This window comes from Cuculus canorus, chromosome 16 (assembly GCF_017976375.1).
Source record: "Cuculus canorus isolate bCucCan1 chromosome 16, bCucCan1.pri, whole genome shotgun sequence".
NCBI lineage: Eukaryota > Metazoa > Chordata > Aves > Cuculiformes > Cuculidae > Cuculus > Cuculus canorus.
Genome location: NC_071416.1, coordinates 11,683,049 through 11,700,502, shown reverse-complemented (window position 1 = coordinate 11,700,502; position 17,454 = coordinate 11,683,049). Strand labels below are relative to the sequence as shown.

Sequence of the window (17,454 nt, the reverse complement as noted above, 5' to 3'; positions counted from 1 at the left end):
AAGCCATTTGCTCTTGATCAATATTCTATCAGTTGATTTAATCCATGCTGTATAGATGTTTCTCCCTCAGCTATGGGTGCAAGTACCGACTACCACAATATGATGGGTGTAAAATTATATATATTCTCAGTATCAAAGCCAAGTCAGCAACCTTAATTGCTTGGGCAGATTGCCAGTAGTGCTGGAATTGAATGGCTTTCAGCATTATCACAGCATATAGTTGTAATCAAACAAACAGGATATTCAGTTTAAAGCATTTTGCCAGTCTCTTGAAAGCCGTTTTGTCACTGTGCATCACCTGCCATGAGTGACATCCAAAAAGAAAGTGTAAGTGGGAGGGTGGAAAAGGGATTTGACCGCTTCTCTTGCACAACTTAACTGTATCTACACGAATACATTTACAGTTGAAAAAATTGTGGTTTCAAACTGTAAGCCTGCCAAGGGTTGGGGAAAGAGCTGAATTTTTACTTGCTCATCAAAATCAGCAGATTATTAGAGAACTATTTATAATCTGTTTGGGGTTTTTTTTCAGTATCAAGCTGACTGATACGAAAATGGATGTTTCTGATTGTCAAGTTTCTAGCAAGTTTTAACAGGCAAAGATGATGCTTATTTCATCAGTGTCAGGTTCTTGTGTTGCTTTCGCAGCCGTGGTACATTCCCCTAATGACAGTGTAAACACAGCACTATTCTCTTCAATTTTAGGGATAAAAATAAGTAGTAAAACATCTGTGATTTGTTGCTACTAAGAAAAACAGCAAAGATATTTTAGTGAATAGCCTATTTACAGCTATATGGCAGAACAGTGCTAGACTGAAATAATTTCTTAAGCATTGTGTGATTACAAGTAATCTTGGAAGTGTAAATTGGCCTTTTGTAATGTTTATTTCAGCTGAACTACGCAAATGATACTTTCTTTTACCCTAATCCTGTTACATTAGAGAGACAAACACAAACCCATTTATCGTATCATGCAGTACTGATTTTTTACAACTGCTTGAATTATGCTAAGTGATGCTGTGCAGTCTGAGGAACATCAGCAGAGGTTTTGACCTTGCTTCTTTCTACGATCAGTAAAGTTGAAATTAAAATATCAAGAGAAACAATTTCTGCAGCAAAATTGTAAAAGTTAATAGAGTTGAATCTACTTTTGCATTCATGTTCCCGTTAAGTCAGTTCTATTCGCGTTATTTTTCTGAAGCACATGAAAAAATAAAGCCACTACTTTTTTGATATCTTTGATGTAACAGATAAAAGAAAACAGAAAAGCTTTAAATTGAATTTCCTAAGTGCATATTTTAATTTGCATCTAATGCAGCAGGTATTGTATATTAATCAAAATGAACATTACTATGAAAAAATATTTAAGAATTAATCACTTTGTGTTTGTGGCATTTGTTGCCTGATGTATTTAGAAGGCTACATAGTGTATAGGCCAGGAGACAAATTCTGTTCTAGTTTCTATCCCAGTCAACTTTGATTTAGTAGCAGTATGATTGAATTTTGCTCGGTTTACCTTGTTTAGCAGAGTTTCTTTTAATTAAAATCGATGGATTGCTCACAGGCTGGTACTTCTCGAAACGGGCACAGACATGAGGTGTGTCAAGGCTATGGAAGTGCTTGCTTCTCAGTTGTCATTATATAGGGAATTTAGGTGCACGGAGTTGGTCACACCTGGGGATGATTCCTGCCTGTTTGCCTTACCCACACGTGGGGGTCTCCAGTCCCTCAAATCGCTGCATTCAGCCCATTGTGGAGCTCACCACTTCAAACGCTCCTAGGTGCAGGATGATCCATTTGTTTTCATAGTATTACTCCTACTGATGAAATACATGGAATGGGTATTTAAGACTTTTCTCCGTCCCATGCAGTCTAGAGTGTGACCAGAGGCAAAAAACATGCAAAGTTGTCAGCCTTGAGTAGTAAAGGAGAATAAATTTGCGTCACTACACTCAGCTGAAGTAATACTGAGCTATAACATATCAAGCGTCCACTGACAGTCAACAAAATATTCAAAGAAAACATGTTTTAAGAAGACTTGGTAAGCTGTTAATATGTGTTTTTAAGGATCTGTGCAGAAGGGGAAATTGCACTTGTCGCTATCTGGATCAATACTTTCAACAAATCATAATAAATGCTACTTACTGCTACTTAGCAGAGCATAATTAGTATTCAGTAAACCAATATTAAAATGTATGCTATGCTTTAAACTGTTTGACTGTATTAGCATTTAAATACCCTATTGTGTATTTGCTATTTCTTCTCTTCTTATAAAATTGTATTCTCCAGAGTTCAAAATGATTAATTTCCTTTAGAACATGTACAATGCAAGGATTTAACAATTCCTTGTATTTAATAATTGCTCAGTAGCCAGGCTTATTATTTCGCATAAGCACTTGGGTACAGAGTCATCCAATATTAGGTCAATCATGCTAATAGTGCAATCTGCATAGCGTTCCCATCCCCTTCTGGCTGTGGCTGCGGAGCGGCTGGCTGGGGAGGATGAGAAGGGCTTCCACCGTGCACGCACCGTACGGATTCATTTCACATGTCACCTTTCATTTTCTGCCTACAAGAAAAATTGACAGGTGGATCAGGGGCTTGACATGTCTTCGGAGAGTTTTGCCCTCCTTGGCATTTGCAGACAATAGTACAGCGCTGTCTGACAAACAAAACCTTTTTTTCCTTTCCTTTTTCTTTACTTTTATTTTTCCAGCAAACTGACTTTCCCTTCTCTCTTCTCTTACTTATGAGCAGCTATTTGCTCCCATGCACGAGGGGATTTGAATACCACCAATATATTTTCAATTTTGACTCCAAGTTTAGCGCCTGGACTGCGATGAAGGAGCTTCCCTCCACCAGGACACTTAATCAAAGTATTTATGGAAAGTTTGTATAACTCTAGGAAATTATATTCCCTCTTTGTTCCTTCTCCCCCCCATCATGTAATCTAACCTTTTTTTCCGCCTGCAACTGTGAATAAGTTATTAAATACATGGCAGCCGAGCTGGTAAAGTGATTTACATCCTGCTTGCAGGGTAAGCCTTGACTATGATAAGTGAGCCTTGTCTGAAAGATAGAGCTAAAAAGGAAAATTCTCCACAAAAAGGTGGCGAGGCAACTTTCCTGTGGGCAGAGGGTGTGGAGAAAATTTGGTGACAAAAATGAGCGTTGAGTTCGGCTGGCTTGAGAGCAGTGCATTGTACCTAAAGGCTGTTTTAAGAAGTTGCTAACTTTAGTGTTCTCGGTATCATTTTCTCCAAGATGGAGATAGAGGGGCTGGAGCTGCAGCAGCTGCTGGGCCAGGCACCTCCTGCCGCTCCACAGAGCGGAATGTCCTGTCTGACTGCCTCAGAGCGGGCAAACCTTTATTCGTAGCTCTCTACTGTGAGAAAGGGCTTTTAAACTCTTTTTATAGTTGGTTGGGGCTTTGGGCACAATGATCCAGTGGGATGTCCCTGCGCATGGCAGGGGGGTTGCAACTAGGTGGTCTTTAAGGTCCCTTCCAACCCAGTCTCTTCTATGATTCTATGAAACTGAGGCCTCTTAAGGGATCAACGTGGAAAAACTGAAATATGGCTCCTTTGTCACAGTTCTTAGACCACAGGGACGGTTTAGTGCAATTTGTATGACTCAGTTTCTAGGGGAGGAAAAACCCTGTGGTGGTCCTGTTGTGAAGGCTTTCTTGAATCGTGTCCTTCATCAAAGAATGTAGTTCAGGGTGTTTTTCCCCTCAGCACAACTGAGGAAAAAAGTCCATTTTCCCCTTTCTTCAGGGTCCCCTGTCCACAGCAGCCTGAGAGGTTCCCACTTTGGGCAGGTGCCCACCCTGTTCCTGTGAGGTTAGCGTGGGAAAATAGTCCGTTGGCTTGGAAAAGAGGGAGGTGTCATCTGGGGTGGGCAGGAGTGTTTTGGCAGGAGAAAGAGGGTCTGCCTTGCTGAGGAGAAGGGGTAGAGCTGGGCAGAGCTCAGCAGCCCCGCGGGCTGAGGGATGCACTGGGGTTTTGTTTTCACAAATCTGTTGGTGTACGTGAAGAATTAATTAACCAAAATAGCCTCTGTTTGCCATGTAGGCTTTGCTCTGGTTAAAGTTTGGAGGTGGAAATGTTTCCTGGTTCCTGGTGTTTCCAGAGATGGGAGAGAGAGCTGTGTTCACCTCTTAAATAAAAATGTGATTCAGCTTTTTAACTAGACACAATTAGCAAATTCTAGGAACAGTTTCCAAGCTCAGCATTTTTTTTAAATACACTAAAATCCATCTTTTCTTTGATCCAGAGATATGAGCAGTCCAAAAGAGAATTAGGGACGGGATTTTAGAAGGAAGGGGCGGGCTTATCAAAGGCACAGCTTTATTAAGGTATGCTATCTACCATTTTTAAAAGGATACTATGTGTGATTTAGGGTGCATCTGCTGTACCATGACACAGGTCGGTCTCTCTTCCTGTGCTGGGCCATTCATTTTATGCCCTTGAATTCTTCGCTTTTGCCAGACAGAGAAGACACCACAGGGGGAAATCACCCCTCCCCTCCTCAGAGGTTTTTTCTTTAATCGGTTATCTGCATAATGATTTTGTATTAATGTTGCCCTGAATGACTTAATAATGAACTTCTGAGTCTGCACCTTTTAAAGCGGTGTCATTCACATGCAGCTGTCTGGAAACAGGACTTCTGTCTGCTATGCCCACATGGAAGAGTCAAGGGCTGCTCAGCCCTGGGGTGTCCTGAAGATGCTGCCCAGCAGGGATGTGGATGAATCAAGGTCTCCAAACACCCTAGTGAGCATCAACAGTATTGAGGGTTGTAAATGAATATGGAAATATTTTGCTCGTGTTTCCCGAGAGGTTTTTCTTCCTCACTTGCAGTGTGAGTAAATCTGCCCTGCTACGGGATATTTTCAGCTTTTGTGCGTTCATGTGGCAGGGATCAGAGACTCCCTGCTCAGATAAGCCTCTGAGTTTTACTTTCTGGACTGTAACTAAAAACCACCCATTGCCTTGCAGTAATATATATTTTTTTCAGGCTTCCTAGCCTCTGTCAGTCTGTGCCGCCCAAAGATGGATAGCCTTGAACAAGCCTGCTGTCTGCTGCTGGTGTAGTATTGATAAGTGCTTAAAGAAGCACTATGCATCCTTCTTTATCAAGGGGATTGCATCTCTGATAAAGGAAGGAACAATGGGAGATGGATTGATATTTGATTTGGATGAGAGGGATTTCTTAGATCTTTTGGTCTAGCGAGGAGATGAGAGAAGCCTTATAGAAGAATTGCATATGGTCTCTGAAATACCCAACAAAACTCTGGTGCCTCTCCCTGTAGGCTGCTTAGCCGAGAAACTCAGCTCTGTATCTTGTGCAGATAAAATTGCTGTCAAATCTGTCTAAACTCTTTCTGCTTTCAGAAAACGTGTCACTGAGGTGAAGATTTAAATCAGGCTTTTAAATTCCACTGAAAGTGGTAAAAGCACATTTCACAACACTGCGTTAATTGGTGAATTACAATTGATTTCCTGTAGAAGCATATATAATGTTCTCAATAATACCACATGACGTAACATAATTAGTGTTTTTATGGTGAATTCTGAATTAATTATTAATGTCTTGCTACTTATTTTAATGCCTGTGCTTGGGGCATTTGCACTCTGTCAGGACTGGCAGTAGCAGTCTGTGCCACTTTTGCATTTACTTTCACTGTAATTATAACAACTGTTGGCTGAAGGTCGTCTTCATTGGAGTCTAACATTGTCCTGTCTAAAAGAAAAGGCTGTCCACAGCCGCTGGTCCATCATACCTTGTTGAGCACACCAGTGGATGCCTACTTGTGGTGATGGACTTTTAAAGGTAGTGAGACCACAAGGACGTGTGCTTCCCTGAGTTCTTTAGTCTGAAATGTTGATGTGATGGGGAAGGGTGGTGACGCCTTCTTGACTGTATTTAGTGTACAGTGCCCTTATTCAATTCAGCAAGCTGAAAAGCTTCTTTGGTAGTGGTCACTAATATGTGCTTGGGGAGTATTAGAACTTTAATTCTTTCCTGATAAATGCTTTCAGTGATCAATTGAAGACCCTATGCTTTCTTCAAATATTTTGTATTGATGATGATCTTCTGTAATACTTCACACTGTTGTAAAGTCCCAGTATCTGATTCCATTTGTACCTGACATTGCAAATGCTGGTAGTTTTTCAACTATATTTTGAAGGTAGTGAATAGAAAAAAGTAAACATGCTTTGGTTTCTTAAGGACAGATAGAGGAAAAATGCAAAAAATACGCACATTGATGTTATTATAAATAAAAATTTAGTTTAATGTTAAGACAGAAATCCATCTTTCTGCCAAAAGTCTCAAACTAGCCATAGCTTTCTTATTTTACTGCTGCAGAAGTCGGGTTTGTCAATGTAAAATCAGGCTTCCGGACACAGTTAGTTCTCAGTGTTCTTAAACTCAATATCTAGAGACTCAAAAGTCCTTGTTAACTTTCTGATTTTTGGTACTGACAAGACCAAATTATGTGTACTTCAGCATGACAGTTTGGTCAGCAATGGCATGAAGCAGTGCTATGCTGTATGATGTGCTCGTGCACTGTTAAACCTGAGCAGCAGCTCTAATTATTGGCAGTAATTAGTATAAGGAATTTTATAAATCTTTTAAGTGTATCTCTATATATATGTGAAAAGAAGACTGTAATCTTGATCAAGTATGCATGGGAGTTTTAGAAGAAATATTTCTCAGCCTTCGCAGTTCGCCACATTGTCTGATAGGAGTTTCAGCCACAACAACTAATTTGGGTTTGAGGTGAATGAATGTTCATACATTTTTAAGTGAAAAAAACCAAAACAAACAAGCAAACCAGAACAAACTCCCCAACCCAGCCATTTCCAGCCAATTTCTGTCTTTTCTCAAGCCCGGGTGAGCTAAAGAGACTTGTTGACATTTGAATCTCCACCTCCTGATTAGCAGGCTCTGCTCCCAGCCCGTGTGAGAGCATGGAAAGACATCTGTGGCCAGGCCAGATTCCTGGTGCACGGCTTGTCCTGGTGCAGAGCCAGCACACCAGGCTGCTTTAGGGGGGTGAGGATTACTGCAGACTAACAGAGCTCTGAACCTTTCGAATTGGACTTGCAGGAGGTGATGCTACTATGCATATTAATCCCTGGCTTTAAGATTACTGCTTGTAATTGGGAAACCAGTTCCATGTTCTCAACAGATGGCAAATGTTTTCATCTACTGTTTTTCCTAAGTAGGTTTTATCCCTAACAGTTTTTTTATATTATTTTTACCAAATTTTCTTTGACAGAAATACTGTGGTTTTATTTCATTTTGGTTCTTACTTGGCTATGAAATTAATGTTAAATAAAGTGGGTTATGCTTGTTTTAATTTTCCACTATCATTTTAACACTGGCAGCTTAAAGTGTATTTATGATGCAATCCAGTGTTGGAAAATGAGCCGTAATATACATTATATTCAGTTTCCTACAATGCAAAAATATCTTTGCAGTTATAGTCTAAGCAATAACTGTCCTTAGGGGCTAAAAAAGCACACGCAGTTTGCTTTGTTTCTTGAAGTCAATCATCTCAACTCAAATGTAAACTTAAACAGCATTAAATGCTGAGATAAAATGTAAGGAGTATTTTGTGGTTTAAAACCATGAAAGATAATGCAAAACATTATTGCAAAGAGAGCTTTCTATTTCCTTTTGCGGAAATAGGCTCTAATAACCGATGATCAAACAGACTCTTGCACTGACCACATGTAAAGCTACAATGACAATAGTGAACTGCACTATTCTGGCCAAGTAGCCAACCAAAGCAGAAACTGCTGAATTCCTAATTTTCATCCAAGTGACTTGTTTTTTCTCATGCTCTTTGCCCTGTGTCTTATCTCCAATCTATTTAGAACATAAATTTCACTGTTATGGGGTTTTGTTATTTATTCATTTTAAGTGTATTTTGGAAGTAGGGGGTAAACACTAGAAAGATGAAACGGAACAGAGATTTCACTTACCTTTGTGTTTTCCACCCATGTGTGAATTTTCAGGGCCGTTAGTAGAAATCAGCTGGCCAAACGCCCATGCAGCACTTAGAGTGTTGGGCAGCCTCCTCTGACTTGTTTCCTGCATGATTCATTACTCTTTCCTTGGTATAAATAATTTGAATTCTGCCTCTTGCTGAGAGGGTTTGAGTAATGCATCTTCAGAATAGGGTCAGTCCTGAAGTAGGGAAATACCAGCATTAAAAGCAGCGGCATTTTGGTCAGGACCAGCAAGTTGTGTGCTGCAAAACATTTGGCAAGTTCTGCACAAATCAACTGTAACAGAAGTGAAATAGGACACACAGGATGCCTAGAATGTATTTGAAATAATATGTGAGAAAAGGAGGGGAATACTCTTTGTCATTAAATGAGCCCAGCAAGTAGGATGGCATTATTAGGGGGGTAGAAGGGATATTTCCCATTATTAAGTATATTCATATGACTTGAAATGCCTGAGACTAAAAGCAATTTATATGTAACTTAAGGAATAATCGATATTGATTTGGGATGAAGAATGCTATAATCTTGTTTTTGAAAGATTCATACAACTTGCAGTTGTATGAAAACTTGATTCTATTACACCTTCCCTGCAGCAACAGACCATAAAGATTGATTAGACATTAAAAGCAATATTTGGGTGAAAAAATAGGCTGCATAGATTTTTTCAGCTCCCTTTTTTCTAGCTGCTTTTGCTTTGTCCTTTCATATGTGCAAGCATGAATGTTTCCAAGAAGGGCCACAAGTACGCTTAGACCCTGATAGCATAATAATACCAATACTTAGGTAGCAGTATTACACCTTTGCAGCGCTATACAAATGAATGAATTCATTCCCAAAACACCTTTGAAAGAACTCTTTGAATATCACATATGAAAAGGGATTAATGAACAATCATATTTCTAACTTATTTTTCATTTTCCAGGAATACTTGTTCAAACAAGTTCCTGCTTACAAGGTGGTTCATGAATAAGAAAAACATTTGTAAATACTGGAGCAAAATACACTGTATACTCAAGTGTGTGCATCAGTAGAATTTGATCGCTTTGGAATCTCTTTGGGAGATCAGGGAACAAAAGCAAATTCTACTTCAAAAGGTTACTGACACATAATTCAAGGTATAAACTATATATAATCAAAGTAGTAATTCTGGAAAGTAGCATATATTGGCAGTTTGGGCTGCTGTTTGGTAGTGCACGACCATACACTTTTTCTGTTTGCTGTAGCTTGTGTTTCAGAATCTCTGTTTTTATTAACTGCACTAAAGAACCTTCCCGCCCCCTTCCCCAACACATAAATAATGCAGTGGTTTTGCTTGAAAAACTTACCTTCAGAGTGTGAAGGTGAAAGGTGTAACACTTCATTTTTCATTTCTGCAGCCAACTAGAGGTGAAAGTTCTTGGAAAGGCTGGTTTGAGGGTTCTCACTCGGGAGCCTGGTGATGGAACTGAACCATCAGTGCTGCTTGCTGTGTCAGTGCTGAGTAAGCCATGGCAAGAACAGACAGCACAGAAACGTTACGGAGAGCTGCAGGATCTGGTAAAAGTAGCTTTTGTCCATCCAGTTTGCAGTTAGTGGTGCTGGTTATTGAAAGAAGTTTTCTGCGTGTATAGAAAGGCACTGTTTGGGGCTTCTCCTACAAACAAAAGTTGCTGCTTAGGGCTGTGTGAGAAAACAAAGAGAAATAATTCCTTCAATGTTCTCCTGACTTTGAGAAAGCAGCACAGCCACGCTCCACTCAGCACACCGCAACAGAGCTTTTATTTCTCTGGGTTTCAGTGCACATCCCTTCTTTTACTACCTCAGTGTATTTGTGTAAGAAGGTTTTTGTTTTATCTTATTTATTTTCCATCGCTTCAGAATTTTCTACACACCTGGTGCTTGGGAGGAGCTCCTGCACGATAGGTGCGAGCAGAACTATAGTCTGAAATCCATCCAGCCTTCTCCAGTGCTGTATCAGTTTAATTCAGGAAAAGTCATCCTTAGGGGCTGGTGTGCTAAGCATTTCATTTGAACGTTTGTAGTAGGGCTCTTGCTTCCTGTGCAGTGCTTGCACATGTATTTGGTTTTTGGAAAACCTGGCAAAACGTTTGGAAATATGGCACGGCAATCCTCTGTCTGGAGCTGGGGTTTTGGTTCTTTTTGTTGCTGTTGGGGTAGTGCAAGTTTCTGGGTAATTATTGGGATAAAATATGGCATTAGCTGTTCTGGATACGGCAGCTGGTCTGGGTCAGCTGTGCCACCAGTGGGTGGAAGCAGAACTGGTGTGCAGGAGACGTTGCCCGTGTGTTGAGGAGGATGAGGGTTATTTAATAACTGACCCAAAAAGGAGTGAAAGCCTGCAGTAAATAGGGAAGGTTTCCAGTATCGCCAAGATTACAAGGAAGAAGACATTTTTACGAAGCCTAAATTGAGAATGTACTTGGGAATTATGCTTGTCTTCAAGACTTCATACCATATGTGTGCTTTCTGTGCTATCACAGCATGTTGTATGTTGAAGTTCATTAGTGTTTTTCAAAAAAAATCATGCAGATCAGTTGCTGTAGATTTTGCTGTGGAGTTCCTTGAAGCTACAGTACCAAATACCTGAAAACATTTGGTAGTTTTATCATGGACTTGAAATCCAAAGCAACCGTTACTGTGGTAATATTGTAGGTTATAATATTGAAATATAGTTTATCTATGTTGTATAACCTTTCTTTCTAGTTTTCTGACCATTCCCAAATGTTTTCACTTAGTAGAGATGTTGAAGGGTATCCATGCTTAGGTGAGCACCAATTGCAGAACCTAAGCCTCAGACATCTATTGGCCCCACAGAAACAGTGCTGCGAAGAGAGCAGCTATGTCGCCATCATGGTAATTCCAAACAAATTTCAAGCTGTGACCATAAAATACTTCTCAAAGCAGATTAGGCGTTATTTTTTTTTAATGTACTTTTTCAGACCTGAGGAGAATTTCCTCGTTTTCCTCTCTTAGAAGTCCAGATTTTTCATTGCTCTAAATTCCTGAAGAGGTTTGTCTTTTAAATTCAAATGATGTATTTTTCTGGAAATAAATGTGTGAGCATCAAAATAAATCAATGAAAGAATATCAAAGAATAATAGAGGAGTGAATGAGGCAAACGTCACTATAAATGGGAAACAATGAAACCCTTATCATTGCAATTTGACATGCATAAATCCACAACGAGGCTTTATATACATTAAGTTAACCATGCATTTAAATGTTTGCAGGATTGACTTAATAGTGTCACAGAAGTGTATAATTAAATGAATATACAAATTAAAGTGCATATGAGAAAGATTAAAATGGAGTTGAGTAAACAAGGCTTAACAGTGTCCCCAAACTAATACTGTTGTGTAACTCTTAATTGAAAATGGTTAGGAACCTATTTTTGTACATGTAGTACTGTATCTAAGCAACATGTATCCATCCTTTATAGGATGTTGTAACTGAAGGAAATAAGATTCTCCTCTTTGAAAATGTAAAATGACTTGATACATTTTTCTTTATTTTCCAACTCCCTGAAATAGATGACTGAAAAAAAGTTGCTTGCTGTTATGGTGCAGATGGTTTTGAAGACACTAAGGCAGGTCAAGAGACTGTAGTTCTTGCTCTGCTAGTGACTTTCCAGGTTACTTTTGGAAACTTACTTTCAGCACTTCCCCCCCGCCGCCTCTGCTCTCCCTCTGCTCTGCATAGACACAGGGTTGGAGGACGTGGCTTCCTGGGGTTCACGTGTATAGGATGCACGGTGTGCTTGGCTCTTGTCCTTAGAATAGTTCTGGCTGTAATGTACTAGTATGAGGAATGTTGTTTAAAATGACTGTTGTACTAGAGCAAAACTCAGCTCCGTTCCTTCATCACCTTTACCAGTAGAAAGTGGTTTTGGCCTGGGATCTTATGGTGTAACCTTATCATTGTCTTCCTCCTACGGCAGTAAAGCCCTACTGAAATTGGGAATAGCTCAAGTCAAAAACCATACAGACACTGCTTGGAAAGACTTAATCCTCATGATTTAGTGAAAATGAGCACCGTTCAGAGAGCCCAGACTTGTAAATATGGGGCTTATTTCTGGTTTGTATGCATGTAAATTCCGTGATAGTCAGTTCAATGCAAAAACTCAACTCTGATCCACATCAGAAGAGCATACGTCGCACCGCAGTACCCTGGTCCTGAAATACCAGCTTGTGTTCTCCAAGCCCACCAGCTTTTTGACATTTTAATCTTGCCACTCTCTTCTTTTCTTTTTTTTTTCTGGAACAATAATAAACCTATGAAAAGAGATGGCTGTTGTCATGCTGATCTGAGGTTTGAAAAATGTGAGCTGGCTTAAACACAATTTTGGGGACTTCGCTCTTGCTGAGCCAGGACGATCTGATTTTTAATCATTCCCTTCCACCACCTCTGCATGCCCTTCATTTCCTTCAAAAGTCTATACTGAGTGACTCAAAGCCAAAAATGATACTGTAGCATCAGGGAGTGAAGTCGCAGAGATATCAATTATAGATCTGACTGTGCTGTAGAGAGGCCTGAACGTGCACGGTAACGTTGCCTGGCGAGTCACCTGTCTGTAGTGGTCAGCAAACTCCTGCCCCAGGAGTGACCATGAAGACAGCCTTTGGATGAGTTTGTTTGGCAGCCCGCTGACCCCAGGCTCCGGTACTAATCTCTGATCAGTAGCCATCTGCTCAACGCAACGCGAACGACACAGCACTTTTCTGTCAGGGATGAGCTGGAGAAACTCATGGGGGAAATAAAACTATCACCCACTGATTGGAATACTGATAGCCATCATTTAGTGCGGTGCTGCAGGAAACCAGATTATGCCTGCACTCCCTGCCTCACTGCTCAGCAATATTGTCAATTTGAAGTTAAATCTTCTTGATCAATCTGAGCTCAATTTTGCCACCTTTTGTTGTATTGAATTATGCTTCCTAATGGGAATAGCCTCCTGTAATCCAGTGGTGTGCATCACTCTATAGGAAAGTGCAGTTACAGGATGTGATGTTTCAAAACGTTTTGTGTGTTTTCTTGCCTTGCTTGGACTAGGATCTGACCTGAGGCTTTATAAGTCTGGAATTACTTCTTCAGAGTGAAAGGTATTGAGGGAGTTTCACTGCAGTGCAAACATGCAAAGAAGTCGGGTCATTGGAAATCATTGCATATGAAGGAGAGATTTACTTTTGACTTGTCCAACTCTTTTATTTGCTGTGGAAGCAAAGCACAGAAACTTTTACAGTTACTCATCTTCAAGCAGGAAACAGGCTGGCTCTGGCATGTGTAAACCTAAGGAAGCCAAACACCTTAAGCAGGAATTCTTTTCAGTCACTGTTGGCTAGTGTTCACAATTTCCTAAACATCTGTTCAGTCATTACCATATTAAATCTGCAGTACCACAAATGTCTGCATGTTAAAACAGAGATCTGTATTTTAGAAGCCCTAATGGAGTTTTAAATGTTGTTTCATTACCTAGGTCACAGGACATAAAGAGAAATAAAGTTGTTTGTGAAAACTCTGAGCCAAACAGTGCAATCCTCTCCTGGTGTTCGCTCTGGTAAAACTGTGGCTGGCTCCTGCTTCAGAGTCAGCAATGCAGTATTTGGCCTCATATGGAAAGGGTTTATGACAGTCTGTTGACACCTGTAACACTGTGTCATGGTGGCGTAATAGCCAACACAAAAATGGTCATGCACCAACCCGTCATGGTTTTCTGTACCTATGAGACTGGTCTTCCTGACCCTCTCTCTGCTGCCCTGAGTGAGCTGGTGTGGTGCTGCTCTGCATTGTCTGCAGAAGTCAGGTAGCGTATCTGACAGGCTAATAGGACGTTAAAGGTTTTGTAAAAGAAACAAGGTGACAAAGATTCTCATGCAGGAGCTTCTTTTGTTCAGTGTGCTGCATCTGGGAGTTTTTCTTCCCAGTGGATAAAGACTGTGTAGGAATAGACTTTAATATCGTTGATGTGAAAATGCGTATTCCTAGGCTGAATGTGTTGTAAAGCAGGTGAAGGAATTGGAGCACCGGAAAGAAGTTTTAAAGAATAAATTATATCTAGATAAAGGAATTTCTTTTCTGTCATCTAATTCTAGGCATAGATCTTTGAAATGAAGTTAGCTCATGGGTTTATGTGGATTGACTTGTAAACATGCCATTTACTGTGTCATCTTCTTTTCGTTCTTTGTTGATGCAATCATTACTGATAGCATGTGAAATAGTTTCTCCTTCCTGCTAAGGAGGAAATCACTTGTAGAATCACTTGTACCATGATATTTATTTTAAGATGCACTTAATACCTATTTATATACATATATATGGGTCCTCTTTAGCCTGAATAGTCCTATAAATACTGAAAAGGGCATGAACGTCTCTTTCAAATGGACTGTCTCAGAAGAAAAGCCAAAAGATGGTTTGTGTTCTTCTGGATATTTCACGACCACTAAAAATTTACTGTGAACTGCCTGGAAAGTGAGGGCATGTATGGAGAGAGGGAGGTGCGTTTTTCGGAATCAAAATGATGAGGAGAGATGTGATGAGCAAGAGTGGGGAGACTTCTGCAAGGAACGTCAGGCACTGAGCTCGATACTGAAGGGTGTGTGTGGGTGTGATGAGCAGCAACGAAACTTGAGATGGCAAAGGGTTTTATGCAAAAGCCCTCAGTCTTTCAGTTCTGGTGCTCTCTGGCTGCCCCAATCCAATATTCAGCTCCTGTGCGGGATTGACCAAGCAGCTCCCTTAGTGAGTCTCCGACAGCCTGAGCCGAGGCAGTGCTCAGGCCTTGCCTGGGCTTGTGGCCAAGGGCGCTTGGATGCTGGTCGGCAGTGCTTCAGAAGGGCAGATGGAGCACAGCTCTTATGACTTTATGTTTCTGTCGCCGCTTCTAGCGCACAGTCAGAGCGTGGTGTACCTGGTTCCAGTTTCCCACGTGTGAAGGGGCAGTCCATTCGTTTCTCGCTGAGGCTTCGCCTGGAGGCGTGACCTGGCTCTGATCCCAGCTCCAAGGGGCCTGGGAGTGACAGACTTTCTCTGGTGTGTGTCCGCCAAGGGCTCGGAGGAGGGCGATGCCAAGTCATCACGCTGGCTGCTGGGGCTGGAAGATGCTGACCACAGTTTCACTATTGTGTTGCAGCAGTGCCTTCTTTCCCTGCCCTCTTCCGAGGGCGCTGTGCCTGGCTCAGGTGCCATAGTGCTGGGCCTTGACTCAGGGCAGCGAGTCTCTGCAGCCGCAAACTGAGCAGCTGGAACTTAATCACTCCAGCTATCCTTAATTAAGCCTCTGAATACCCCTATCTACTAGCCAAGTTATTGCTAGCCCAGTCCTACAGATGGTGAAACGGAGACACAAGGAGGTTAAGTAACTCGCCCAAGGCTGCGCAGTGAATGGTGACAGATCTCGGGTTAGCGCTTGCGAGTTCTTGGCTCGCGGTGGCTCTGCTGGACCATGCTGCCCAGCCAACCGGCTTGGTCATGCATGCTGCTTGCATCAGGGCTCTCCCAGCCAGAAAATCTTGTCTCCCATCTCCAGGGTAAAACCTGTCGTCCTCCCAGCACAATCAAATCATTCAATATTTGGGTTTGTTTTTTTTTTTTCATTTATTGATTTAGTTGTAACTGTTACTTCAGCTTCTCAGATGGTTTTGCCAGTCCTCCCAGGATCACCTAGCTGATCATAGAGGATACTTTATCATTTATGCACTGCCGGGGAAGTCCATAGGTGTGGAATAGCTTTCATTGTTCGCATGCTATTTGAAAGCGATGCATACATCTTGCCTTTAATGTGAAATCATAGGGTACGTGAGGAGCAGCGCTTTTTTATGTACCTTACGGTCAGTAAACGGGTGCTTTGCAAATGGTGGGTGGTGCATCTGTGTCATCATCATTAGAGATACTGACACAAATACTTCTTACACAAGAAGCTGTTATTTTTCAGAGATACTTTGCGCAAAAAAATGTCACCTCTTCCCCTTACAGGCAGTTACACTTTTTGTCAGTTAAATTCCTGACTCACTCCGGAGGTGCATTCCTCCTCTGCCTCTCTAGAGAAGGCTCTATCAGCTCGTTCTTGATGCTTTCCCCAACCCCATCATACCACATCTCTCCACAGCATGGTGACACCCTGGAGTGTTGCAAATCCCTTCCATCCTCTGCTTTGCACAGAGACTCTGGTGGTCCCCCAGAGCCAGTATCCACACCCCGTTTCACTGCACAGCTGATGTGGGTGACGAGGGAGCTAGGATTCTTGCACCAGCTGCACTGGGCGAAGGAAGGTCTAGGTGCAGCCTCTGCAATGCTGTTCCAGCAGTGTTTTCTCCAAGGTCTCAGTTAGAAAGGTCCTGTAACTCTCAACTCGGTTTGGGTCTGTCCCATCCTTGTATTGAATGGCTCAGGCAGTGCTGTTTGAGGACAATGGGGTGCACCCCTCAAATGCTGGAGGGACAGAAGCACCATTTGGTCCTCAGATTTCCCATTGTAAAGCAACTTGTTTGTGATAATCTCCTAAGGATTGAAAGGGCTAAAAAAATGTATAAAGGCAAATTGCCTTCATACATCTTTTTAGCCCTTTAAATATATATATTAGTTATGTGATCATAAAGCCATGGATGGATGACGGAGAGCAGAGTGCAGCTCCCGGCTACCAGGCTTTCACTGCAAACTCTGCCTCAGATTGTTTAAATGTTTTTCTCTCTCATTTTGCATGTTGTGCATCTCCACGCTTCCAGCTTCCTGCCACTACAACAATATGAAATGTCAAAAGAGAAGGATTATTCCTGCAGTATCTCTAGCCCAACTGGAAGCAGTAAGTGCCAGAAATGTTAGGCAAATGCCTGTTCTGACTAGACTGCCAGCTTCGTTTTGTGGGCCCAAAAGGTTCAGGTAGGTTGAGTAAGCTTTGGATCAGAACCCGTGCTTCTGGGCACTCATATGAACTGAACAGCCAAAGTGTTTGAGATCTGCCCGTTGCTTCTTGAGACCAGATGTAAACCCATATTGTGCTTGCAGGGATGGAGGGATTGCTGGCATGCTTGTTTATGCATACTTAACAGTTGTGAGGATATTAATTACTATTATTTACCAATATTCCACTATTAGGATGCAACTTTAAGCAAGTATTTCTGATTAATTATTTTCATCTACTTCATTTTCTCTTTTCTTGATCAGAGCTGAGTAAATAATTCAAATGTTTTCCTTTGAGGAATACTTATTAAAGATTTGACCATGAAATCCGTAAGTGGTTCTGTTTCTGAAATTATTTGTAGAAGTCTTTGATGTATCATTGTGGGGTTTTACTTTCTTTTTGGATTGTGATCGTTGCCAAATTTTGTGCTACTGTATTTGCTGTATTATTCCATGTTTCAGTTTGCTTTTCTGTATTTGACTGTCACACAATTACCCAGCACAGTATAAACTGAAATTGAGAATTGAGTACACAGTT

General features: G+C 41.2%; 1 protein-coding gene across 3 annotated transcripts in view; it reads left to right on the top strand.

Annotated features, from left to right (window-relative positions):
• CDH4 (cadherin 4) overlaps positions 1–17,454 on the top strand; it is a 447,572-nt gene that overhangs the window by 147,939 nt on the left and 282,179 nt on the right. The gene's annotated exons all lie outside the window — the stretch shown is intronic.